At 41.5% G+C, this 26,387-nt stretch overlaps 1 protein-coding gene and 1 long non-coding RNA gene across 6 annotated transcripts in view; both read left to right on the top strand.

The window, feature by feature from the left end:
* Frl (formin-like protein) overlaps positions 1-26,387 on the top strand; it is a 48,140-nt gene that overhangs the window by 2,117 nt on the left and 19,636 nt on the right. The window lies entirely within an intron of this gene.
* On the top strand, positions 4,000-9,142 carry LOC147753721 (uncharacterized). 2 transcript variants are annotated; one of them, XR_015310330.1, is made up of 3 exons: positions 4,000-6,060; positions 8,643-8,710; positions 8,924-9,142. It is a non-coding gene; the product is annotated as an uncharacterized LOC147753721 (long non-coding RNA). The 2 variants fall into 2 exon arrangements; XR_015310331.1 differs by lacking the exon at positions 4,000-6,060 and adding an exon at positions 6,067-6,700 and having other exon boundaries at positions 8,643-9,142.

Here is a 26,387-nt window from a genome sequence, read left to right as displayed (position 1 = left end):
GTCAGTATTACTCCCACAGAATAGTATTATATAATAAACAACTGCCGAAATTGAGAATACGCCAGGGTGGAGGAAAAGTCCTGACAGTTCAAGAATCCTTAGTTAATTAATTCTTTTTACTACCTCCTAATTTTACTACCTAAAAGGAGGATATTGAAACTGTTAGTTGACCTTTGTTCCATTTCGCTTATGGGAGAAAGTGGCATTGTATGGGGTAGAGGCTCTATGGACCATTTGGTTTGTTTTTCCTAGTAAAGAAATGGTAATTCGAAATTTTAATCCCATTGAACATTGAACATTTTGCAGAAATACAGATAATAAGTTCAATGTAATATGCAATACTAAATGTTCCTATTCTAAAAGAAAAAGTCATTTGTAAATATTGTCCGCATTTTACCGAACGATAGGAAAGTCAAACAACCACCTGACGTCTCTACCGCAGTTTTGCCTCTTCCAAAGCTACATTTTCAAAGGCAAGCTGAAAGCATGTCAGCTATATGAGCTTGAATGAAGCGAAGCTCTATATATAAGCCAGCGCAATTCGATCCTATATAAAACCGTATGCAATGATGATAAACTACTTTAGAGTACAGTGTAATTTAGTATGCGTATATGCGTATATGTGGGTGTATGGGAAACCGGACGAACGTATCGTTGTTTCGTATTTCTCACACCAGATGTCGTCGTCGTCGTCGTCAACGGCATGGCATACGCGACTGCGTTTGAACGAAACTTATGAGCGACCCTATTGATATAATACATTATTCGAACCAAATAACAATATGCGTCTTATTGGAAACGGTCATGATCGTCGATTAGAACGTACTGTGTTTAATTCATTATAATAGAATCATACGGAATCACGTTACATGGGCTAGAGTTTAATGAAGCTATTACTACGCCCACCGCTGTTTGAACCAATTCAGCCTTTGGATGTGTCAGTACCTGGACCACTCAGAGGATGCTGCACGACAGAATTCCAAGTGAACCCACGTTCAATGACGTTTATTAAAAAGCACCGGCCTATTTAATCGTGGTCACCATTTTTTCTAGAAAGAAAAGCATTTTTCCTTTAGGTCCGTCGAATTCTTCACACAAGCTCATTAGTAATCCACATAACAGTAGCTCGTGGAACTATATGGGTCAACGGAATAGATGCTTCTAATCCATATCTTCTTGGCAATGGGTGAGTTGCAATGAACTCATTTCGGTTACGTAGTAGAAAACTCGCTGACGGATGCACCCTGTCAAATTCTTTTCTTTTCCGTGCCACCAGCGGTTTTCAACGATAGCACCAAGCAAATTTTGGCCATATAGCCTCAACTACATTTATATGCGGCTAAAAAGGTGGAATTATATGTGCCACTAATGATTTTCTGCAAACAAACTACTCATTCCATAAAAATAAAGATAAAATATTTTTCTTCCCAGAAAGAGCTGTGGTTCCCGCCAGAGAAGCCGATGTTTCATAACAATTTGCTGCAGAGTTAGAGAAGTTAAGGAAATGATGATTTATCTAGCATAGGATCCCGTGAGGTTTTGCTACGCACGTACTGGTACATTTACAAAGAACTGAGGGGACTCAGTAACTGTACGCGCATGTCAATTTACGTATAGTTAATTACCGATGGTAAATTCCGATCGATGATTCTGATTATTCGACATATGGTGCATATTGTGATCGCGTCGTTTTGTCCAAACGATGCAAAATTTTCCTAAAAAGCAATCGCATGTGACGCGCCGTTAACAACGACTATACGCGACGCAGCATACGCACATACATACGTATTTTTTTCTAAACCAAGTTGTACTTCAAAGATCTTTCAGTTTCTCTGTAATCTGCATCGGATTTTATATATGCTCGAAATGCGGTGGCCCATCTAGCTCCACTTGACCCTGTCTCATGTAACCACCGGGGTGATCATGTAATATAATCCAATGTATTAACTTTTAAACGTAACCTGCTTTCAGTTTGCCTTTGAAAATGCAGCTCTGGGGCAGCCAGAACTGTGGCAGAATAACGAGCTGCTTATTTTATCTCTGTCGTTCAACGAAAGTTTAATTGAATGCGAAAAAATAGATATCTCCTCTTAGATAAATTAAATCTTAAATAGAAAATAGATATAGGCCTCTCTTTCTATCCATCTCTTTATATACATATGAAAACAAGTACACGATCGATCAGCTGTGCTTTTGACCGGGTGTCCAATGGCTAACTCACAACCAACTGACACAGATGGCTAATTTACTACTAGTCAATGGAGTTATCGGAAATCGGTGAATTTATTGTGTATATTTATCTAGTTGCGAAGAAAAGCAATAGCTGGTCATTGTTGCACCTTGTATACCTCTGCGTTTGGTTTACGGTGACGAAAAGATCTTTTCATTTTGTAGATCTTTTTGCTGTCACCAGTCGATGTTGCTCATCTCACTATTTTTGTTGTTGTATAACAAAGTTCGTATTAGGATCACTGTCGACCTGCTACTAGCCCTGTTATTCGACCTAATTAGTTAGAATCACAACAATAAGCAATAATGTTGACCGTGAACACAGATGAACAATTTATGATATCAAGAGGAACCTGTCTCCTCTATTAAATAAGCGTTCTATGAATAGGCGCGCCATGCTGTTTGTACAAGTTGGCAAGCGAGTAATATATCAGGCGGGCAAAACAGCGATGCCCGGATGTGTCTATGCCGACATGGGCTGTGATAAAGTCATGCTATCATAGAGATTGTTGGTTCGTTTGATGAAAAAGCGAAACTTTCAAAGCGCCATTGAATTGTCCTCTAGTTAAAATTGGCGCCAAATCACACAGAAACGAGCTTCAGGAGAAAGGCAAGACAGCTGCGAATCTAATTCCGACAGAGAAACAGTTGAAAGGTTTTCGAATATCCTACGATTGTATTCATTTTGTCAAGAAAATAAGGCGTTAACATTGTGTGCGTTGGGGTCTGATTACTACTTACTTGTTTACCACTTTTTGCAACGATGCCTCGTTGATGGAAGATTGTACGTACCTCTACTCCGTAGAGTTAGCTCAGCTGTACCTGCCTATCCACATCCCTTTATGATCGTCATCGTTACCCTGAAACATGTTGGTGAAATGGTTGAAAGAAGAACTTATTTTTAGCGCACATTAATTGAATTAGAAAAGAAAAAAAAGATCACTGATTGGCCGTCTTTATCAAAAGTCTTTTCAACCAATACTTCACAAGGCTGACTTCTTCCAGCGCCCTTGGTGGTATGTCTACGCCCAATTTCGAACCCATACCACGAAAACAGTAAACGTAACACTCAAAACGTCTATTCTATAGTTGCCGCATAATTCTAACCTGCTCGGCGGTAGATGGACAAATTGTCACAGATTTTCTAAGAAGTCACCGTTAGAACAGCGCCGCTTATTATCGCTAAGGTTCCAAGGCGCCCACGTTCGTGTACTGCTTCTGTTAGTCAATTTTCAAAACCCATATGATTATTTTAACGGCGAGGCTCTAACATATCAACTTCAAGAAATCCATTTCTGGTTACCCATGATAAGGCTTACTTTCTAGTGGTAGACTGAATCATGCAAATTTAATATGCCTAATTGTGGTACTTGAGATTGTGCCTAAGACACTCGTGCTTGTTGGTGGAAAAAGGAAGACATCGTTCCTTCGTGATACGTATGCAGTCTGTGGACAGAGTGCGCACTCGGGCCACTATCCGTTGCCTGCTCTCTTGTACCTTTGACAAGGCTGAGCAACTATTCTCTTTTACATTAGGTCTCTTTTATTAGATAGGTCCAAACGCGTTGTTAAAGTGGCTCTGTAGAATCGACAGGTTTGTGAAAGACAGTATTTCGGTGTCTGCGCGCAGCTCTTAGGTGATCTATGAGGGCGTCAAGGCAAGAAGGGAAAGCCTTTAACCGACGCCTTCTTAAAGGTCTAACTAACAATCAAGTGGAATGAAAATATTTGTCTCCGTTCCAAGAGTGAACTATAATTTCGCAGCACAAAAGTTTATTTACCGAATTTGATATAATACGTAACTAAACGTTTCAAATCTATAGCACCTTCCCTATGGATTACCAAAGTGAACGTCCGCCTGTGTCTGGAAGTACCATTCGTGGGGGGTCACGTTTATTTAATATAAACATTATCCAGTAGGAATCCAAATTCGATTCGGGACCCGAACTGCTAGCTAGCCGTTCTCAAAATATTCCTTCTTTTATCAGCAAATAATTTTCTAATCGTAACCATGCTTCAAATGATATCTAGGCTGATAACAGGCGAAAAATCCCAAATTCTGAATTTGTTAATTCCTAAAGCAAAATCTGGGTATATCAAAATGGTTTTTGAGCAGCTTGGATGCATTTTGAGCACTTCAAATATGAACTCAACCTTTCCTATCTGCCTCCTAAGTCTTTCCGCGTGAAAATTAGAAATAACGTAAAGCATCGACTTCGAAAGAAAGTAATTTTTGTAATTTTAGGGGTTCGTTTAACGTGGAAAGGCAAGACAGTTGATCTTCGCCCAAATATTGAACACGACACATTGTTATTAGCCATGACGAGCTCATTGGTTTGGAAGAAACAGCGTATGAACACATGCCCATTACGGCCAGCAACACGGCAAAGTTCGTCTTAAATTAGGTACCCTGTTGGGTAGACAGACATACATTTAATACGCGCACTCATCTTAATTGTGAGTGTATCTATTTAGTTGAAAATAAATATATTATATTAGCGTTACTGAATCAACAAATACCGAACGGCCAACTGACGTCCTATTCTTTTGATTTCTCAACGGCTTCGCTTGCGTTTCAAGAGCAATTCTGTCGCAAGCGCAGGCAGGCGCGCGCTTTAAATGAAATGATTCTCACGTTGCGCCGAGCATCGTCGCATTACCATTGCATCGACGGTCGCCTGACGCTGAGTAGTTTGATGTAGCGACAGTTCGTTGATTTTGTTGCGGTGACAGCAGCGGTAATAGTCGTATATACTTCGCGGTACGAGTTGTTCCGTCGGCGTCCGCCGTCATTTCTTTCCATCTATGCGCAGGTCGCCTATCTGTTTATATCTCTCTGTGTCTACGTTTTTGTGTGTTTGTCTCAATCAGCTTGTTCGTCCAATGGTTGCAAGGGCGGCAAGCAACTTCGGGACTATCTGCGGGAGAAAGCACGCGGGAGAACGACGTCGGGCGAGCTAACGTAACAAGCCAACAAGTCAACCACGAGACGACAAACGCAAACGATTTCAACAATCGACAGCGGCAGCTGAAATACAATAGAACCAGACTACAGACGAAAGAAACAGATTACTGTTGCATGCGGCACACGTTCGCGTCCAGACGCGTACAAACATAGAAATACACAATCCTTTTAAACGAATCGGGAGGAGTTAGCGGTCTTTGGCTCTGATGACAGCTCATATAGCTTTGTCGCTCTTGCAACGGTAACTCGAGCTCAGCCTGACGCTGTTTATCACTCCGATCATCAGCAATAAATTTTCTGATGCTGCTAATGCCGCAGTTTGTGTGTGGCATAGCAGTGAAGCGATTCGGCCGTGTGTACCGCGACCTGCCACTGCTTGGCGCTGTATAGCTAGTAGGTAAAGTAACGAAAGGAGACGGGGTATTATCGCGGAAGAAGCACAGGTCGCAAGCCATTTTGTTCGCAGAAGCAGTCGGCAGCAGCAACAGTATGTCGGAGAAAATCAAAAGCGATTAGAGCGGCACGTAGATCTGTGACAATGTTTTTGGCAGCGACTAGACGGCTAACTATCGTTGACTGCGGTGTCACGCAGTAGGCGCACTGCTCTAACTATAAGCCCTGTTCTGCCGCAGGCCCCGACAAGTTGTAGCGCTAACAACAGCAACGAACTGCAGCGCCAGCGAAAGTGATACAATAAAAAGCGAGTCTGTGCAACCAAACGGTCACGAGTACAAAACGCACAGCCAATAAGGATTAGCGGCTAGAAGCATCAGGGGGAAAACTTCTGTCACCATCAGAATCCCCATTACGACAGGCAAAAATCACCGGAAAAAGTTGCTACAATGAACCTGGAGTCACTATGCCCGGTAATTTCGCCATCGTCGCCCCCATCGCCCTCAGACAAACAAACAAAACGCAATTGTAGCTGATAGTTGGGGAAAGGTGGACTGTCGAAGTCTTAGCTAGTTCATTGGTTCTGTAGCAAATGCCGTCATTGAACGCTAGCTAGCTAACTAACTAGAAAAAAAAACGAAGAACTCATGGTGGTAAGTGAGGCATTTACCAATGGCGTCGGCACAGCGAGCGATCGCTGTGACATTGGTTACGTGGCAATATTGTTTTCGAAATTGGTCACGCGTTAGGTGATAACTGAATCGTTGTGGAGTTCATTAACAATCGCGGACGGCTCCTTAGCCGCGCGTAATGGATCATAGAGAGGATATGAAGAGTTTGTTTTTGTGGCTGAACTGCGGACGAGGTTGTGGCATGTCGTACGTGTATGTGTATGGGAGTGCTTGTGTTTGTGCGCATGGGTGTAGAAGAGGGTGGATACAGAAAGCAGTAATTAAGCGCCTTCGTAATATATCGCAGGAACACTATGATTTTTTTCAGCAAAGTGAACGGGCAAAGCTTTATGCGGATCAGGACATTCAGCTAATAGAGCTTAGTGGGCTTCGTTTTTTTAGGGCAGCGATTACGTACGAACAGCTACATTTACGTACGCTGGTGAGTCTTTCATAGGTGTACAAGGACCAACTACTAGGCAGCTAGGTGCTAGAGCACATCGCAAACTCGGACGTTTAGGATGGTAATAAATTGCTGATTCGTGAAATATTCATAGCGGTTGAAGATATTGTGATAAATGCGCGGTGATTTTATTCTGTTAATAAGCATAGCATTGAAAGGACTAGTAAAGAAGAGTAGCCAAAAATGGAGAGCGGTCCTTATAATATACGATTCTACCGGTTACTTTGTATCTAGGAAAGAGAAAAGCGACGACTAAGAGATTTTCAACGACTTGCAGAAATAGAACTGAATTAACCGTAAAAGTCGTGGGGAAATTTGCCTTCAAGTTACATCACTCCGCTGCGTCAAGCGGTGGCAAAAAAAGAATTAGGAGAAGAGGGGAAGAACAATCACTGAACGGATGACTGACAGAAATACATATAGAGCTGTATTTGTTAGTGCACGTCTATCTCACGGTCTTCTAACGACAATCTCCAAGCAATAGCAGAACCTGCCGCAGAACCTAAGTATTCCGCAACAAATGCAAAATCGAATGAGAAATGCTGTCTATACTTCGTTCGCCGTAGCAAAACCTCGCCAAACTCCTCGCCAGCCATCATTTCTCCATACCTCATTATCGAACGCCACCTGCTACTACCCACAACTCTTAGTTTTTATTAGACATTTTTCTCCTCTGGTATATACCCAGTTCGTTGAACATTGGCAACACTTAATCAACAGTCAACGGTATGCCCAATTTAGACAGGGCTAACCCCACTGCTGTACTTTGGACCAGGAATTCATCAAATATTTATGCTGCCCCCTTAGTCTTTCGTTTATTCATGTTTGTTAGTACACTGTAAACTGTCACGCAGCAATAGTTGCTACTTAATGATTAGCTGGCGTATAGATTAATCAAACTATCGCAGTCTTTTAATGCCAGTGTGATCCTACGCGGGTGAAGTAAACTGCCGCAGAAGGAAGCTCGAGAAGCAATAGGCAAAAAAACGAATGAGGAGGAATAAAGGGGGTAATTTCGTTTCTTTTGTCGTTTTTATTATCTCCAAAGAACGCCGGCGAGCAAAACGCGCACTAGTCTGAGGCGTACGCGCCATAGGTGCATAGACACGAGTACCGCTGCTACCACGGCCTCTATTAGCCGCGTAACTATGTCGATGCTTTCATAACAGCCACTTCTGAGCGAATAATATAAGTATTTAAGATATTTTTGGTTCAGTACTTTGTTGCACCCAACAAGATGAAGGTAAATGGAATGACGGTGAGAAGGCGCTGAGTCACGGTAGCAGTACGTTTATAGCTGTCATGATTTTTGTTTGGCCTGCGCAACCGGCGACATATACACCGTGGTGACGCTTGTGGCAGCGGGAAACCAAGTTTATAGATGGATCGATGACACCTACCGCCAAGGGGGCTTTTCAACACCTTGCACACGACGAACAATGCTATATAAATATTAGACGATAGAGAGCGGTTTATACATATGCCGGTAATGTTCTGTTATAGTAGGTAAGAGTGATGCGCTCCACTGAGTACTTTGTGATAACGATTCAATAAAAATTGTAGAACTTGTCGTTAGTAGGATTCAACTATTGTGTGAGTGGGAGATTTGAGAACAACTTGAGATGCTTTAACGCGCCCCAGCACAATTTGGGGTGGTAAATCGAAAGGGGTTAACCTAAGCACGAAGCTGCGAAGATGAACATTTGTTTAGCTAAGCGAAACATTCGTCAAAAAATTGAATAAAATTTGAAGGTACTCTTGAAACCTTCGCAAGCTCGAAAGTTTAATATGCAACTTGATAAGCTTATGCCAATCCTATTCTGTTGTTCACCTTATTTGGCTTAATTCCTGGCTGAAGTAAAAATAAAGTTTGGAGTCTGATATAGCAATATTTCGCTCACGTTCGCCTGGGTTTTTTCAGCCCTGTCGAGTGGAGAGGGTGGCATTTAATATTTACTATCGGCTGGAGTATTTGGAGTCTGCAGTCAGGTATAGTAAAGCCCTTGGCTTCAAAATATGCCTCGTGACTACTCTAGAATCGTTCAAAAATTACTAGCGTTACCTAATTCCTTACAGTTAAAACACTAACCGCAGCTTCAATCTGTAGCTATCAAAAAAAATCCTTATATGTACTGTTCTATCAGTATATCACCAGTATTTGTAGCTTTTGTTAAATGGTCGAAATGATGTTTTGGTCTGAAGGTTAATCATTGGGACGGTCTCGCTCTGCGCATATGTCGACCCGTGTCCAAGGCAAAAACACTGCTTAACGCTGGTACAAGACCAACCATAATGTACAACACATGTAATAGGTAGAGGATTTTGATAGTTGTATACTAATATATAGATCTCAACTGAATTGAAGATGTTGTCTAGACTGATGTCTTCTAGTAAGACGAAATATAAAACGTATGGAGAAAATTGTATGTGTTTTTATTGTCTTTAAATAGATAGCTCGGCAAAATGGTTTGTGTTTAACTGTGTCAATCCATGGGTATTTATAACTACTTTGAGATCAAAGTGCAGCCCAGAAAAGCACTTTAATGTACACAGCATATCCAGTAACAAAAAAGTCTCTTGTTTGTTATTGGCAGAACGCAAATTCCCATAATAAACACGTTGAGTGTGCTGTGGAGGAATCGATCTTACTTTAATCATATAATAATTTTCGAAAGCTGACTACTAACAGACACTACTAATCTAGCTTAACTGCAACTCTGAAGGAATAAGCTTCGGACGACGGAGCAGCGACACCCGTTTTCAGACCTCCCCGACCACCATCAGGTTGTCATGTCGTCCATAGAGCAGTTGGATGAAATATTAGCGAATCAAAACCTGGCTTTTTTTTTTTTTGTTCTTGAGCTAGAAATACACAACTCTATAACCTTGGGCGAGTCGTCAGGACTGATGATGTTGTTGTTTGCCCGATAGAATTCGGCTGCTGGGTCTGTCTAAAAGAACGTTCATTACTTGCGGACATGTTACTACAGCTATGTTACAGCTACTGTAGCATTGGACCCTTTTTTTACTACGCGCACGCGTCCGCTCTCGACATAAATCCGGCCATTGCTAACAGAATCCATTAACTCCGGTACATAAACGGATGTGTCCATAGTACCGCTATTGATATTTCGGTGTTCTGCAGTCTTAGATCGATCCAACGTACTGCCCGTAGCTTGCAGGTGTACTGGCGTGCTTTCCATGTAGCTAACTGGGCGACTAGGTCAATTCGGGTAGTTGGCTAAGCAATCCACAAATCTACTTTTTAGGTTCTATATACGTTCGGAAAACGTATATATAGTGATGATGGTAGTTAAATATAGCGAGCGCGGCGGGGAACAGGCGGAAGATCGAACGAAGTAAAACGAAAATGTGCCAGAAAAAGTATACAAAAATGGCAAGCAACAGATAAACAAACCGAAGCTAGTAGAACTGCTCGGCTCAAAGGAACACAACGAACTGTTACCGAACAGGCATATCTATTGCACTATGTGTATGATGGATACTGATTACTGTCAGATTGAGTTCTGTGGACGCCGCCAAAGATGCCAGGACTAATCGCAGGGCACTGATACGAGTCGTGAACAGGTTAACGAAGGGTTATGGGTAACGGGGAATGTGAGGGGTAAGTTCAGGCATAAAACAAGGCTATTTCTTTGGTAGCTTCGAATCCAGAACTACCATGATTAGCGGACAAATTTTCGTTTAATTCACGCGATTTTACCTGTTGTCTATGGTTAGGACGATTCGCGCGTGGGTAAGGTCCCCGACGTGACGATGCAGTGGTAACGTGTGTGCTTACCAAACTAGTTAAAGCAGCTGGTGTTCTGGCGAAGTCTAGGTTCCAGACCTAGCGTACCCAGACGGTTCGTCTGTGTACGCTAGATCTGGAACTGAAAAGAGCTAGCCGTCTGGAACAATGAGTCACTCGGTAACTTAGAACTAGAAACATTGATTTTGCGAGCGATAACTTTTCAATCACTCAGTTGCCCCTCAAACACGACAAGCCATCGGTTTTAGACGGGAGCTGTTACTATCGATCACTGAAAGTTGTTACCTTTTTTTTGCACCGGCCGGCGATCTATCTTTTTTTGGCCATGCCCGGAACAATCGAAACCTGTGATGAATTTCTCCGGAAACTCCGTCCCGTTAACGTTTCCGAAATCGATTTGCGCGTTGATGGTGGCAGTGCTGTTTCCAATCGCGAGTGTTCCTAATCCAGCAAGGGCAGCGTGAGGAAACGACGCTAACCCCTAAGTTTTTTCAACACTCGCCGAATCTCCATAAACGCAGCGCTTCTTTCTCAGAAATGATCGAGTCGATCACTGTTTTCTACCTATATCAATAATTGTCGTCACGATAATAGTTATTGACGTTGTTAACATAGGGAATTTACTTAAACAAGCAATTAATGGCCGGTTAGGTTGGGTCAACGTTTGTGCTGACCCGGTAAATTTGCAATTCTTTGAGGGTGATTGAGAACCTACGTTAGAGGTTAGAACGGAAGAGGGATGCTAAAAACAAATTTAATTTTTAACGCAGAAAAAAGATAAATAAATTTGGACGATAGTTTCCGAAAACGAACACAGCTATATACATCAGGCCGACTAACTACGGACGTTCACTGCTAAATCATAAAATATATGGAGTCCAGACGTTGCATATTAGACATAGACTTAAAAGTACGCACGCTATAAACTCCCATGGGTGACTAAGTTCTGAACAAGGAACTATTTTCATTACTGTTAGGCCATACACGATTGACTGTTAATTTTTTCAACCAAGCGGTATGATCGGTTAAGGCTAGCCGTAGACATTTATGTTCCGTCCCGATCGAAGGAGCAAGTTGGACGTTCGGATAAAAAAAGCGTTTGCTTAACAGCTATGACCAAAAGCACAACCGTACACGAGGCAGACGCATTCGACATGACTCACTATAAAAGCAAAATACATTAGAGTTTATTGTTACTGTGTATCGGTAGCACATACCCCTTTATAACGATAACTAACATTACAGCTTATAGTTCATATTATTAATACTATTTGTAGTATGATTCAGGGGTGACGACGTCTCGTAACTGTTCTAATTACCGGCTACATAGAGCGGTAAGGAAGATGGACAAATCGTATCTGTGCCTTTACAAGCACTGTTAGTAGGCCCTGCATGTTCACATATTTTTTTAAATAGGAGAGGAATATATATATATATATATATATATAAATAGCTATTTTACTGTTTAACCGAAATGCTGTGCATAGCGTCCTATTATCGTTTACGATGTCATTATATCTTCTGCTATTCTACGGACGTACAGCTATTTCACATCAGTAAATATTTCTAGAAGCCTTTGCGAAGTGTCAACTCGTTCTTTGCGCCGTTACCACCACTATCTACATTGTTCGTTGAAGCTTTTCGCCGAATTTGAATTCTCGACAAGACGGAAGAACAATTTTTCATTGAAGAAAATTGGTTCAACTGTCGTCGACAAAGTACTTTTTCGAGGTCGTTGTTTGTCAGGTGTAAGAACAGACAACAAAAAAATCTTTTCTAATATAACTGGCGACCCTGAATTTACCCGAGCCGGTTGATCTATGTATGGAACTATTCAGTACGACGATAGACATCAGCATTTGTGCCATCCGTGATTGCCGGATTTGCCAGTTGACTAGGCAAAAATTTGCACCTCGTTACCAGCGACTCCAGTTGCGACTCATCGAAAACTTGAGATGGCGCGATTTGAGTGGGTATTTTGTTTAGGCTGTTCGGCTTGCTTGTCGGACACGGCTACGTTTACGGCGTTATACGTATTTGTTATCGTAAATAGAATAAAATAGTGGACTACATAAGAAGATTCTATCTTGACACTCTGTGTATATAAAAGCAATCAGGGATTAAGCACGTATTATGGTATAAGGTTCAAAACCTTACTTTTATATTGTTTATTCAAAAAAAGCTATTGAAGCTGATTTTAGTTTCGATCGGATCATGTTGTTGCTGTCGGCCGACTACGCCCGGTCACTGCAGATAAACGTCCACCCTTGGAATACTTTCCTCATTTTTTCCTATCTGTGTGGGAACTGGAGAAACAACAAGTCAGAAGCTATTACTTTAACTTCTGAGTTGTTTTTTTTCTGAATCAACTCTCTTAATATCGAAACTAGTCACGCTGTTCGTCATAACCTGTACATTGGTGTTGCGTAATAAAGATACGCTGTTTCTTCCCACTTTTCCGTCAACCGCTGACGTATATACCAAGAATACCAGAAACAGAAGCCGTGATCGTACACTTTGAACACACATCGTTTCATCTCATTTTTCAACAGAGTCGCAACATATTCTTTGCTAAACGCTCTATTATCTTCTTTGATTTTCTTAAAACTAATACCAAACTGGAAACATTAAAGCACGTGCTAGCGAAATCTATCTGCCTTCATACTTTTGGCATCGATTAACTATTGTACGTCCACCACCATTATGCACCTGATGGAACCCATTGGTTCATCGGGGAGTAGATCCAATCCATGTTCCGGTTGCCTATATGTAGTATTCGCGATAGCCACTATATTTCATGCCCCGTGAAAGTTTAAATTTATTTACTGGCACGTTTCATACAACATTTAGAGAAACATCACTCGGCATTCTCTCCGTCGCAATTTTCCGATCGTCTGGCTTTCCGTGTTTCTATTTCTATACATTCGCGGTCGTAATCAACTGTCGTTGTCGTCGGATTGAGCGTTCGATAAATCTCTAATCAGTCGTTTCTCGTCTATAGCCAAAAGTGCATTGGACTTCTTCCTGTAAAAGTAAAAGTAACTTTTTTTTCATAGCCAGCGGCTTAGAAATTCTCGGATAGGATGGCCAGTACAGGATAGTGACTGTGCACCACACGTCAAGACGATGACGCCAGCATTCGTCCATGGCAAAGATACCATGATCTGAGACATTCGAAATATTACGTCGTTCGAGGCACAGTCGTACTGAACTTCGTAGCGACGACGGTCATTTCTCAACCTTCTTGCCAGTTGATCATTGGGAGCCCGAAAGCGTATGCTATTATTAAAATAACGTAGTCCATTTTCCGGACATGCGCGAGTCGCTAGCACCAGTAGCCATAGCGTAAGTGCGATGGCTTTCAGAGCGAGTTGTTGGTCGAAGCGTACATTGGCTGCGAGCGAAACTGTTATCAAGCGCCTAAAGCCGAGTTCTTGATAAAAAAAAAAAAAAAAAAAATGCAATGCCACAAACACGGAGGCGCCGAAATAATGGGTGCTGGTGTAGACTCCTTTCGAACGTGCCTCTTAATACCATTTCATTATGCAATAGAATGAATCAAGCTATACTACGATCTATCACAGTTTGAAGATAATGTCATATCTGACTGGTAACGTCATTGTAAGTTGTTTTTCCTTATTTAAAGAGTCCGTGTTTTTCGGGAGCGACCATGTTAGTTCTGATATGTTTTATATAGTAATATGGTACAATATACTGGCGATTCCTTGGATTATTGGCAGGTAACATACGGGGTATGTGATGAGGACAATGGCTCAGATAACTAGCGCCCCGAACTCGATAAATGCCAATTATTTTCTTAAGACTTACGAGCTTCTTTCAAACTAAGATTGTTGTTGCGAGCTTGAAAACGTTTCTGCATTAGCTTGCTTATTTTCATTTTGGGCATTTTCCAGCTGATCGTTGGTTAATTTAAATATGTCTTGGTGAACACGATCAGACGGTTATCGCCCACTTCTAGTTACCTATACTCTCAAGCCGACGAAAACCACCGTTTCCATGCGCATCGAGCGAGATCATTTCAATACATACGCAAATATCTAAGAAAGCGATTCTCTAGCATAAACGATTATATGAGCGCATATAACAAACACAACTTTATTCAACTTTTGAATTAATTGTAATCGTTCAAATATAAAAGGATCTATAACGCGCTAAAGCTCGCTCACATGTTATCACACATCCGTACATACAACGTCCATTGGTTAGCGTGGTGCGCCAGAAGCAGTGCGAACGTTTTTTTTTCCACTCTGCTGTTTGCTTTCCCGTCGGTTAGTGACATTAGTGCGTAAACAGAGACAGGCGTTTACTTTTACTATTGTTATTGCCTCTCGCTGCGTTCCGTGCGGCCACAAACACGCGACAACAGCGCCACCGTCTCTCTGTTGATAGACAAGAGGTCTACTAAAATGATATAGATGTTATATTTCCGTTGGAATACGTCCGTGGCGCTGTTTATCGATTTATTTTCCCTTTTTTTCGTGCCCACTCTTTCAGTCGTCGTCGTAATGGGCGAGGGTCGCGTCGCTGGTCGCGCCGAAATTTAGTTATTTTTTCAATTATTATCGTACCCCTTTCTATATATATATATATATATATTTGTGTATTTGTAAAATGTTTGGGGGTAGCTGACGGACGGACAGACAGATACGTTCCTGAGTGGTTGAGTATCTGTGCCTCACTCGTCGTAGGCGACCATATCCCTACCATAATAATAGTTGAGATGAGATGGAGTAGGCACCCAGTTATTGGAAGACGACTAGTAAGGAACTTAGCAAATGACGAATTGTTGCAACTGCGTTGACAAATTTCGGAAAATTACGAATTCGTGAACGATTAACGAAACGAGAGAGAATGAAAAAAGGAAAGCTAAGCGAGTGCACTATCCACTTCGACTTGGGCAGAAGACGAGCGAACAGCGGTGCTGCCAGCGAGCCGCCGAAATGTCGATTTTCTTGAGCGATGAAGAGGCGTAATGATGAACTTGGTGGCGGCGTCGGCCTTAGCAACGGCGCTAGCGCTAAAGAATCCGCCTCATCCGTCGCGCGTATATATATCTGCGCGCCCGGAGCCGCTTCGCCGCTCGAAGAAAACGTGTCCTGAAGAAGAGGAAGTGCGCATAGCCGTACCATAACCGCAAATCTCTCCTCGCCATTATTGGCGCGGCCGCAACAAAACAATCTACAAGCTAGCTTCTATCCACCACTAGACGTATTTGCAGAAAGTGGTTGACTCTGACTGCTTGCTTAAAGTTATAGGGGGTCTACAGCCGTTTGAAGTCGAATGGGATGTAACTTGCGATGCCATCGGACGACTTCGTCGTCTTTTTTTCGGGGTTGTTCTATCTTCTTTTGCGTAAAATCGTCGGCCTGTTTCTGCTACCTACTCGTTTCGTTAGCAACCTGGCGGCCGATAACACGGGAATCAAGTGGGACTCGTTGAAAAGAGTGTCTTGCTCAGTCGGTGCTCTCAGATCTAGTAGTAAGATCGACACAACCCTACAGTAGCAGCAGCAACAGCAAAACAGGCTACGCTGGAAACGCATCACGAAAGTGGTCTTCGCCTGCATTTTCATTGACATTTGTGATCGCTTCTCAGTGGAATGGGGAGTGTTCCAGACACGGTTATGTGCTATGTGTCGCACACTATGGGTTGATCTTTGAGTCACTGACGGAGCATAGAAACGAATCGGCGACTTCAAACTACACCACAGTCTGCGTTACCCGTTACATCGTTCCACAAGACAGATTTCTGCTATCCGAATAGATGTGACAAATTCGAGCGTCTATGTTAAAACATAAAGCGCATATGATAAACATGTAAATTTAGGTATGTGTTCCGTTATGACGTTATTCCTTTTGACACCTCCCGTCAGCTCTGGTTTTTCAAACATGACGGCGCCAACAGTGATCACATCATGTTATACGATAGCACTCAGAGACAGGTCAGGCGCAGTAAATTCTGGTTCAGGGAAACGGAGCGCTATCGGAATTTACGAGATGTAAAGTGAAGGAAGTGAAACTCAAATTTGAATTAGCCCGACTTCATCTGCTCGGTTGAATGATCAAGACACAAGGCAAAGACACAGTATAGTAGGATGCAATTGAAACTGTGATATTTTATGTTTCTACCAACATAACAGGACATGTTTCACTTCACACACAAATCTAACTCAGTTACTTAATCAGGACAGTGTTTGGATGCCATACCTACCATGAAGTCGTTGGTTTCGTCAGGTTGATAAAGCCAGCTACGTTGCGTTTATAATATATTTCTTTCTCATTTCATTACTGCTAAACTACGATTATAAGTACAGATTGAAATGAGGAGGCTTCTATCGTAGCAAATAAGAACAGCTTTTCCAGTGCGTTCAATAAATGCTTATCGTTATTTGTTTCTATTGTACGGCAGTTTTTTACTGCAATAAGTAGCGAACATTTATATACCTAAGCGCAAGGTATGCACTAATCTTTCTCATAGTACAAAACGGCCTATTCACATTCATCAGCCACCGTACACTTCTAAGTTAGTCGAAAGGATCATTTATCTGCCAGCTCTAATCGAACTGTCCTTTGGTTAGAGATGTCCTAGTCTTGATTAAGATTCGTTGTTTTTGTTAATGCGGCTGCTGCCGGTCACCTAGGCTGACTTCCTTCTGCCTGCGTTTTCCCGCTAGAAATTTATTCCGCCATTTGGTTGTGTCTCTTCGAATTCATAGTTTCATCGCAATCGACACCTTTTTCTGTTCCAAATCAACTACTACTACAAACCACTAACGCCACTGTTAATGTGAACATGTGGTCCGTTGTTAATCTATCTCTATCTAATACTTATATGCTACATATACTTGATACATCTATCTCTAATCAACAACTTCTGTCGTAGATGTAGAATGAGCATTGACCATAACCTTCCAATTTCGGCCATTTTGACCAGGCCAGGTTCATATTTATGACGATGGGACTGGGCTCAGCCTTCCTGTCAGTGCTAGTTTTGATTCCTGTTGCAGCCCAGACTGACCGTAACCGCTAGCCTTTGTTTTGTTGGGTGTTGATACCGTCGTTGTTCTCGTAGTCTGTGTGACCATAGCTGCTGTCACTCCTAAATCTTCTCGATTATTTACTAGAGCAGCAACCATATTGAAGGGCAGTAGATGCAGTAGGGCCTGTTGCGGGCGCGTTACTCGATTGCGTTCACGAACTAAAGGGTATAATGCCTGATGACCATCCTAGTCCCACCAAAAAAGGGGCTAACGGACATTTGGATGCCTAGATAGCGGCAGAACTTGACGTCAAGGGCCGTCGCCGTATATTAGAATTGGTATGAAGACGCAGTCGTGAGTAGGCTGCGTGGCGTCGATGTTAAAGTCAACCGCTGCCTGATCATCATGATAATGTTGTTCATCATTGTGATTTGCCTAAAGTGTCTTCTACTGCTTCTAGTCATCGAGTAGCTCTGGATAACAGCCTTCTTCTTTGTGCCTCGCTGTTTATATTTGCGCCTCGTAGAACGTTGTTGACTTTTTCAAGATTCTAATTGATCCGTCTTTAGATCACGTTAGGTGGGCACACAAAGCACGAAGAATGATTCGTAGAGTGTTTTTGTTTCTAATACTATATGTACATGGTACTATGTAGAATAACCAGTTGCTGCTGTAGTTTGAGCTCGTACCGTTAGAGGTGGCAATGCTGACAAAAGTGTTCGCTCTGTTAGGAAATTATGTGGAGTGTAACCGAGCTTTTCCACCGATTTTTTCCGAGCAAACCACCAACTTTTTGGTATTCGTATGCAGATATTATACTATTCACTGTATTTTATGGGAATACGTGTTTAACTCGATTGGCTAACTGGGTTAAATTCACATAATCGTTAAATGGTCGTTTCGTGGCTCCTGCTTCAGCGTAGTGAGCGGACGAATGCCGCGCACACAACAGCAGGTGTCGATCTCAGTATTTTTGGGTGGCTGAAAACCTCAACCGTGCCGAAGAGTTCGTCCGAAGTTGTGCCGATATCAGCAAAACGATTGCCGGCAAGGTGGCCAGCATACGGTGCAATCGACGGTTGACCCTCGAGCTGATGACCAGGCGACACGGCGCCAAGTAAAGCTTCATCGCACTCGTTCGAATAACAGCCCGATTGTCGGGTACAACAGGCGGCAGATGGGACAATGACTTGAAGAGGCCCAACAACGCAGAGCTTTAGAGTAGCTGGAAGAGAGCTTCGTATGTAACAAGTTGAGATGAAAAAAAAGATTAGTTCGTTCGCTGCCGATCGGAAATCGAACTCAGCCATGTTCATCATGATAGGTAGCCGTATGTTTCTTCCTCCCGCCTACCTGCCTCAGCTAAAAGAGCGATTTAGCGCATTTTATAAAAACATATTCGAACCGTAGTTAAATGTTCACTATATTTAGGTATAAACTAGAGAAACAAAACAAAACAAAACATGACACCATTCGATTGTCCGATGAATTGTTGTCAAAGCATTATAATAATGAAGATAGCAATAGCTGTGTGGAAACATTTGCAGCCAGCTTCTGATCATTGCGGGTCGCCATTTCTCCCATTGAGCATCACTATACGCAGAGCACCATCACTATAAGCAGAGCACCAAAGTCATCTGCGAGATCTTCATTTCTACCTCATTATATTACTATGATGATATTATTATTATTATATAATTGCGATCGTTACTTCGCTTTGCGAAGAAGTCATCTTGATGGAATAAAAATGTTATCAAGTCCATAAGTCTCTTTATACGCTTATGAAGCTTATCCATATATATATATGGGTGTGTGCCTGTCGGTCTGAGGATACTTCTCGGTGTCATAGCAGGAATCTTTCGTCACAAGAAGAGCGGTTCTGGCTGCAATGTTCATTTAGCACTCTCCCCTCCACTCCGTTCTTTTGCGAAGCCCAAATTCGTATGGAACATTAGAATTGAATATACGAATGTCGATGGACGCAACTCAGAGACATCAAGTAGTAGCTCATTGTAGCTTCCCTTGAATTAGTCGTACGTGGTATCGCCATGGTGGCGTTGATGATTTTTTGATGAAAGCAGAAGCGAAGAAGCTTCGAAACATGTTTTTTCTCCGCGGTTTGACAGTGACAATGGCTGACTGCTGCATCCTTAAATCCTGATCAGGTCATCCTTTTTCACAAAGAAAACTGCACTGTTATCATTGCGTGAATATAGGACCGCCTAATGGGTTAGGTTCCAGCGTGCTTTCATCGAGTCTATTTACTTATCATATTTTTCTTGGATATTAATTATATTTTATTAGGCTCATTACGTATTTTCGTAAGTCTCGGAAAATTTCGTAAAAATCCGAAAGCATGGATGAAAGGTACGTAGTTGTACGCTCATTACTAATTAAGAGCTCAATTAGATTTACAAATAATATAATATTGGCCCGTATTGGATTATCCTACATCCTCTATGGATCAGACTTTTCCTATGATCAGTGTTCAGCGGAACTGCTCAACGTTAGTATAAGCATTAATTCGAAAATTTGTGAAACGTACAGTATCCATTTTGCGGATCTTTTCCATTGTCCCGGACCCGACGCTACCTTCCAGATTGTCAAGCGTCAGATTGGGATGTTATCTTTGTGTCTATAGCAATCTCAATAGCATTTTTCAGTTTTTCATCGGTATGAGATTATCACCCCTCTGCGGGATCACTTGGCCCAGTAGACAATGAGTAGAAGCCGCTTGCAAGCAGGGGCTTGCCACAGTGGCCAGCTCTTCTGTTGAGATCTCGTGGTATGAGTTCCAACTGCGAGTGCATTGCTATGGCATAATGTCCGCAAGTATCGCAAGATTCTTTTGTAAGCAATCGTTGTATTGTCGAATCAGCTTTCTGTCGAGGTCGTTATCGGCTGTTCTGGCAGCGGTCGGCTATAAATTAATAACATCTCTACCGATTAAAAATTAAATATAAGAAATTTGTTAAACTATTAAAGTTATGGTATCGTTTCCAGCTTGCAATGTTTGGTGAGACGATTGTATTTTAACGTATGGTCGTCCATTTCTACAGGAGGTATGGCAAAAAGTCTACAGCTGAATCGAAATAATCTGATTAGACAGAATTGTTGAAACTTTAACGAGGTCGACTCGGCAAACCCCCCCATTATATGTGTCAACAGTCGAGCTATAGGGAGCCTCTACTTTTACGCAGGCTTACTCGGCAGCTTTACGGCACACACCAAATAACACCAAAGAAATAGGTGTTTTTTGTTTTGCGATTTCTATTTCAAATATTCAATGCACTTATTTATTTTACATCTGAGGCGTCACGGTGTTTTGCCGAAGATGCTCAGCGTCGTTGTCCGTTATTGCCGATGTCCTTCTAGCGTAATGGATTCTGCTTGACAAGTGAATGTATTCGTTTGATATTTCGAATTGATATATTCGGAATTACTGCAGTTTCTCGCGAAGCTCCCTAACAACCCCAAGTGAGGGCTGTCACCTGTGGATAACTGCATCCTGAGCCTAGATACCTCGTAATTCTATTTACGATGTCATGAAGCACGACACATGAAGCCAGCAAGGATCCACATTTGTTTACATTTGTGTGAAACTTTTTCGAGCACAACCGCAGTACAGTAGCTTTCCGTGAAGCGCTTGCCGATTAACAATGCGTCCAATTAAAGTTCGGTCTCCATAGGGTTGTTTTTTTTGCAATGTCGATCGAACAAGACGATCAACAATAGCATTGCTGCAAGCTTGATGTTATCTTCGTTACTTGCGCCTTCGCTATACGCCTGTCTACCTTTATAATAATAGTTCTTATTATTATTTTTGTTTCGTCTGCTGCCAGACGCCGAAGTATAATAACAACATAGCAAAGCGCCATGCTGGTAATGTCCAACCCCCCTGAAAGCCAACTGAAGTCAAAAAAGTACAATGTTTATATGGAACATGTTTGATTATTGCTTTATCAATTGACTGGCCAACTTGCAATGACCGCCTATATCATTTCGGCATTATTTCGCTCGGGGGTGCTTGAAACGCTGGCGATAATTCGCTATAGCAATGACAATTCTCCGCTTTGGTAAGTATCCGCTCTTGTAGGATATTTGATTAACTGTTCTTAGCTAACTATTATTACTGTTGGTTATTACTGTTGCTGCTGTCGTCTGCACCAACAGCGGCTCCTTGGTTTTTCCTACAGCGAACCAGTAAAAATGATCAATATTTTGCTGTGCCAAGGTCGCCATTCATGGATGACATGCTGGCGCGCTGCAGGCAACCAAAATGCCGTTTCGCTGCCAGGCTACGTTCCCGAAGAACACCGGTTAGCGCCGTTATGGAACGGGGGATGGGCGGTAGTGGGAGTACGCGGATTTGGCGGAGGTCAAGCTTTAACCATAGAACTAAGAAGGAATACCGCAAACGACCCAGCAATACACTATAATAGCTACTTCTTGATGGCTGGCATCGATTCCCTTTCGTAAGGCACTGGTAAAAGAAGAGTCTCGGCACATGGGGGGTGGTAAACTTGACCCGCCAGTTCCTTTGGTTTACGTCTTCGTCACATAAATTTGAGGCAGAAAACGAGTCAAAGGTGGTTGGCCGACAAACCTTAGGGGATGATTAGAAAAAGGAGGTACAAACAGGAATGGACTTGGTTTTTTTTTCATTTTTTGTTTACCTAGCTAGCCGTTATTCTACAGAAATAAACTGATGGAATCAATAAAAATTCAAAGCAACCAAAATAACTAATCTCGTAATGACAGTCCTGATGTCCTAACTGTTAAGGCAACTTGAAGCCCAAAAACGTGCTACTAGTTTAGCATGGCCAGGGGCGATATTTTCGTCGTTGCGCATTGACGACGGTGGCTGAAATGGTATTTCTACAACATTACCGTTTTGTAACGATGCAATTAATCCAATATTTCTTGCTGCAGCTTTGATACGATATTTAGTGCTATTATCGTGATTTAGTATCGTCGTCGCGTTTCAACATGTTCGTAAGTACAATCAGTCACGTAACTTTTGGTGGGAAGGGATGACTAACTATTAGCTTGGCCCTTATTGGTACGCTGTTTCTATCCCATAATGTTTATTGTTCTGTAAATACGATTGTGTAACGGTTACACTATCACTAGCCATCATTTACTAACCACCTAACAAATTTTATATTTGTTGCAACAAAACAATAGATTTCGCTTGGTAGGACTCCGTCCAAGTCCGCTAATTTGGACTTGGAGCTGGTGTTGTTTCTTCGATTACAACAGACGACGCTAATGATTATCGCCATGATGATAACGTCGACGAGGACGCCACCAGGTCGAAGCTATTTACTGTTGCAGGATCCTGATCATAACTCAGTTTTTAGCCACCTTTCAACGATCACTCCTCGCTTTCATTGTGACACATCTGTTTCTACATGCATGCATGCATGTTGAATGTTTGTGTGTTTACATGCAAAAAAAGAACACGGAAAAGGTACGCCTTATCGTCGTTAGCGTCACAAGATGAATAGCGTTTTGCCTCATGGCGGTGAGATTTGGATCAAAGGTCATTCCATATATTCTATTCATATATAATATATATTAACAGGCAAACAGACATTTTATTAGAGAGGATTACATGTAATTGTTTACTAGTAACCATTGCTGGACCGGAGCGTTATCGTTTCAACGATTGTTACAGCCATCTCCTCGAAAGGAAAGAACATGTTCTTACGTCACACGAGCTACGGTACAGATATAATATACCATAAACTAAAAACATGACTTTTTGTGTCTTTTTTATTATTATTGATTATAATATTATTATTATTATTATTATAGATTACAGTATTTTGATTTTTATAACACTACTAATGATCAGAATAGTTATAATAACATGAGTTTTGCAATCATGAGTTAAATCATTAGATTAGAAGAAGAAAACGCTACGAAATTCGAGATCCTCAGCAGATCACCTCGTATAGCGTTGGAAAAAAGCAAAAATATAGTATGGAAAGCAGGCATATAATGCGAATGCATACACCTGACAATGTTAGCTATTAATAAAATCAACTGCCTTTATTTTGCCCTTGATTTTTATAAACATGTTGAAGACTTACGTAATTGTGTTTACGCACACCAGATCAAGACTGATTTTTTTCATTTAGATTCCTGATTGCATTGTACTGATATAACGGCCCTTAGGGAGACAATTGAGCGTCGGTTTATTATTATTAGTATATTGAGTTAAGGCTCCATGATTGACACAGAAAATATAAACACCAGTGTTTTTTTTTTGCCTATTTGAATGGCGGTGCGCCCACGAAATGTTTATCACAAATTTTTGAATCTCAGACAGAACCGCGTGGCACCCGTGCTTTAATTAGATCTGTGCAGATGTTTATGTAACCCCTTTTTAGCAGTAATCAATCAAGTAATTTTATGGCGATTGAAATAAGCGAATCCAACATAAGCGCTTTCAGTGTATTCTTTGTAAATTATAAGCCTTAACAAATAAGGCAGTCGTTGTAGGCCATTGAAGAGATATATGGCTGGGGTAGCTAAATACAATGTACTAATCCAGCTGTAACCTGTATTCAAACGATTTGCCTCATTCACATATCGTTAGTTATTACAGCCAAGTCTACGCAATAACTTGTGCTAAGGTCAGGCTACCCTGTTGCCCCTATGGTTCGTTTGGGCCAATCACATTCCCTAATATATTTATTAAAACTAATTATGTCCGACAGTGGGTTGTATCTTCATTTTCAGGTTTATCTGCGATTCTTTTTAACCCGAACCCCTTATATATATCATTACTATTTTTATATTACTATACATTTTTAATATTTAAAAGAAAATCTATTACAACTTAGACATATGTCTAACGAACAGGTATAAATAAGCTTGCTTGTGCCCTAATCGTCAGTTATGATCACCCTGTATCTAAAAATTAGTCCAGACGGCGTGAATAGAGAACGCATAACTGTTACTGTTGCTATGGGACGCAGTGGGACTCACAGTCACGAGCTGTGGTCGACGAGGTGCTATTACCATTAATAGACTGAAATAAGCGATCTAAATAAATCCCCGAGGCCTGCGGGCGAAACTGAGGGAGAAAGAGTTTTGGCAAGAGCCTCTGGAACACTCCTATATGATAAAGACCCTGTATATATCTCTCTCTCTCTCTCTCTTTTGTGGATCGCAGCTAAATAGTTAAGTGGTCAGATTCTACGGGAATATTCGGCTTAATCCGTATCTAGATTGCGTTGTGTCTTACCTTGTCAACCTCCGAATCACAGTTAATGCTACTCGACAAGACAAGGTACGAACAGCTTCATATGTCTGAGCGAGTAAATCGGAGATGCCAGTTTTCAAGCGATAAATGCTGAAAATCGATGTTTACGATTCATTTACAGTTTATATTTATGACTCTGTTTTTCTACTTGGAATTATTCATCTTGTACTCATAGTAAAATATTTTTTTTTAATTTTTACGTGACATGTTATTTAACTGTACTTTCTAAGGCCGTAATATTAGATTATCTCATCTATATATACGTATATCGATTTATTATATTGCCTTTCATTGCCCAGATTAGGTAATTTGCCGTTCACTCACCAGCAAACTAAACGAACCAACAGTTTCTTGCGTATCCATATACATATTCATCCATAGTACGGAATACCCCTCAGTCGACCACTTCATGAAGCGTATTCAGCCAGCTTGGAACGTGCCGACGTTACAATGTGCATCCCGTAACGTCTCTAATAAAGTACGTTCTCATTCTCTCTCCCTCATACACACACACACACATTCTCGCTTTCTTTATTTCTCTCGCGTGCGTTTATCTTCAGCGGCCATTTATTTTCATTGATAGTCGGATCACGCCAATCAGCCAACCGTGGATCACCAGAATACGTCTGGCCCATCGCCATTTTACATATACGCCTACGCAGTTCGTATGCAGTGACTGCGAAGTGTTATAGTGCCCATTGAGCAGAGAGAGATTAGCTGTCCGCTTAAACGGATAACTAGACGACATGCTTCCATTAATATGTGCACGTACGCTACTTGTTACCTTGCATAACAGACGTTCATCGTGAGCATGAACGCATTTTTATAGTATTGCTGCGGGAGTTCTATGAGCTGTTATTAATATAGTCATTCTGAAATGTTCGTAGAGAAAGAGGACGGAATGTTGCTGCTGGGGGCTTGAAGTTGACTACTATTATTGTTAGTGATGTTTATTGGTGTGCGGATAGCATTAAGGGTCATTGCGTTTATCGGTGATGAGGTGTAAACGGACAAAAAGATGATGTTCATCTTATTTTTCACGTTTTTAGGAGTTATCGTTAATGGTCAATGGGCAGGGTCGTAGCGAACTATCTGTTCACTGTATGTAACTCTGTCTAGTAACTGGTGCATATTCAATGCAATTCGCAAGGTACACTATAATAGAGGGATGTACCACTATTATAAAATCCAAATGAAGAATAGCATATCTCATGGAGACCTTCCCGTGTATATAAATCACGTGCAGGATACGAGATAAAAGCGTGGAAGGGGAGTATATTTAGAGAAGGAAACTCAGTAGTACATGAAATGTTTAATTTACTATGCAGTCCTACCGACCTAGTATACTAAGAATTATATATTATATCTGTGGTACATGGAATAGCAATTTAGTGGGATTATTACAAAAGTTGACTGTTTATTATTGCTAATTGCTCAAATCTACAGGTATACTACACCATCTGTTTTTGCCGTTATTTATGATATCCTGTATATTAACTATATGAGCTAGTGGCGAGGCGATCTCGCAAATGTGGCTTCTTAGTGGGGGCATAGTGAACGATGCTTCTTTAGAACGTGAAAGGGTACAAAGTAGACAACAAAAAAAAAGATCACGCCC

Source organism: Varroa jacobsoni, unplaced genomic scaffold (assembly GCF_002532875.2).
Source record: "Varroa jacobsoni isolate VJ856 unplaced genomic scaffold, vjacob_1.0 scaffold_273, whole genome shotgun sequence".
In the NCBI taxonomy this organism is placed as follows: domain Eukaryota; kingdom Metazoa; phylum Arthropoda; class Arachnida; order Mesostigmata; family Varroidae; genus Varroa; species Varroa jacobsoni.
Note: the sequence above shows the minus strand (reverse complement) of the source record. Positions and strands in the feature narration are given on the sequence as shown.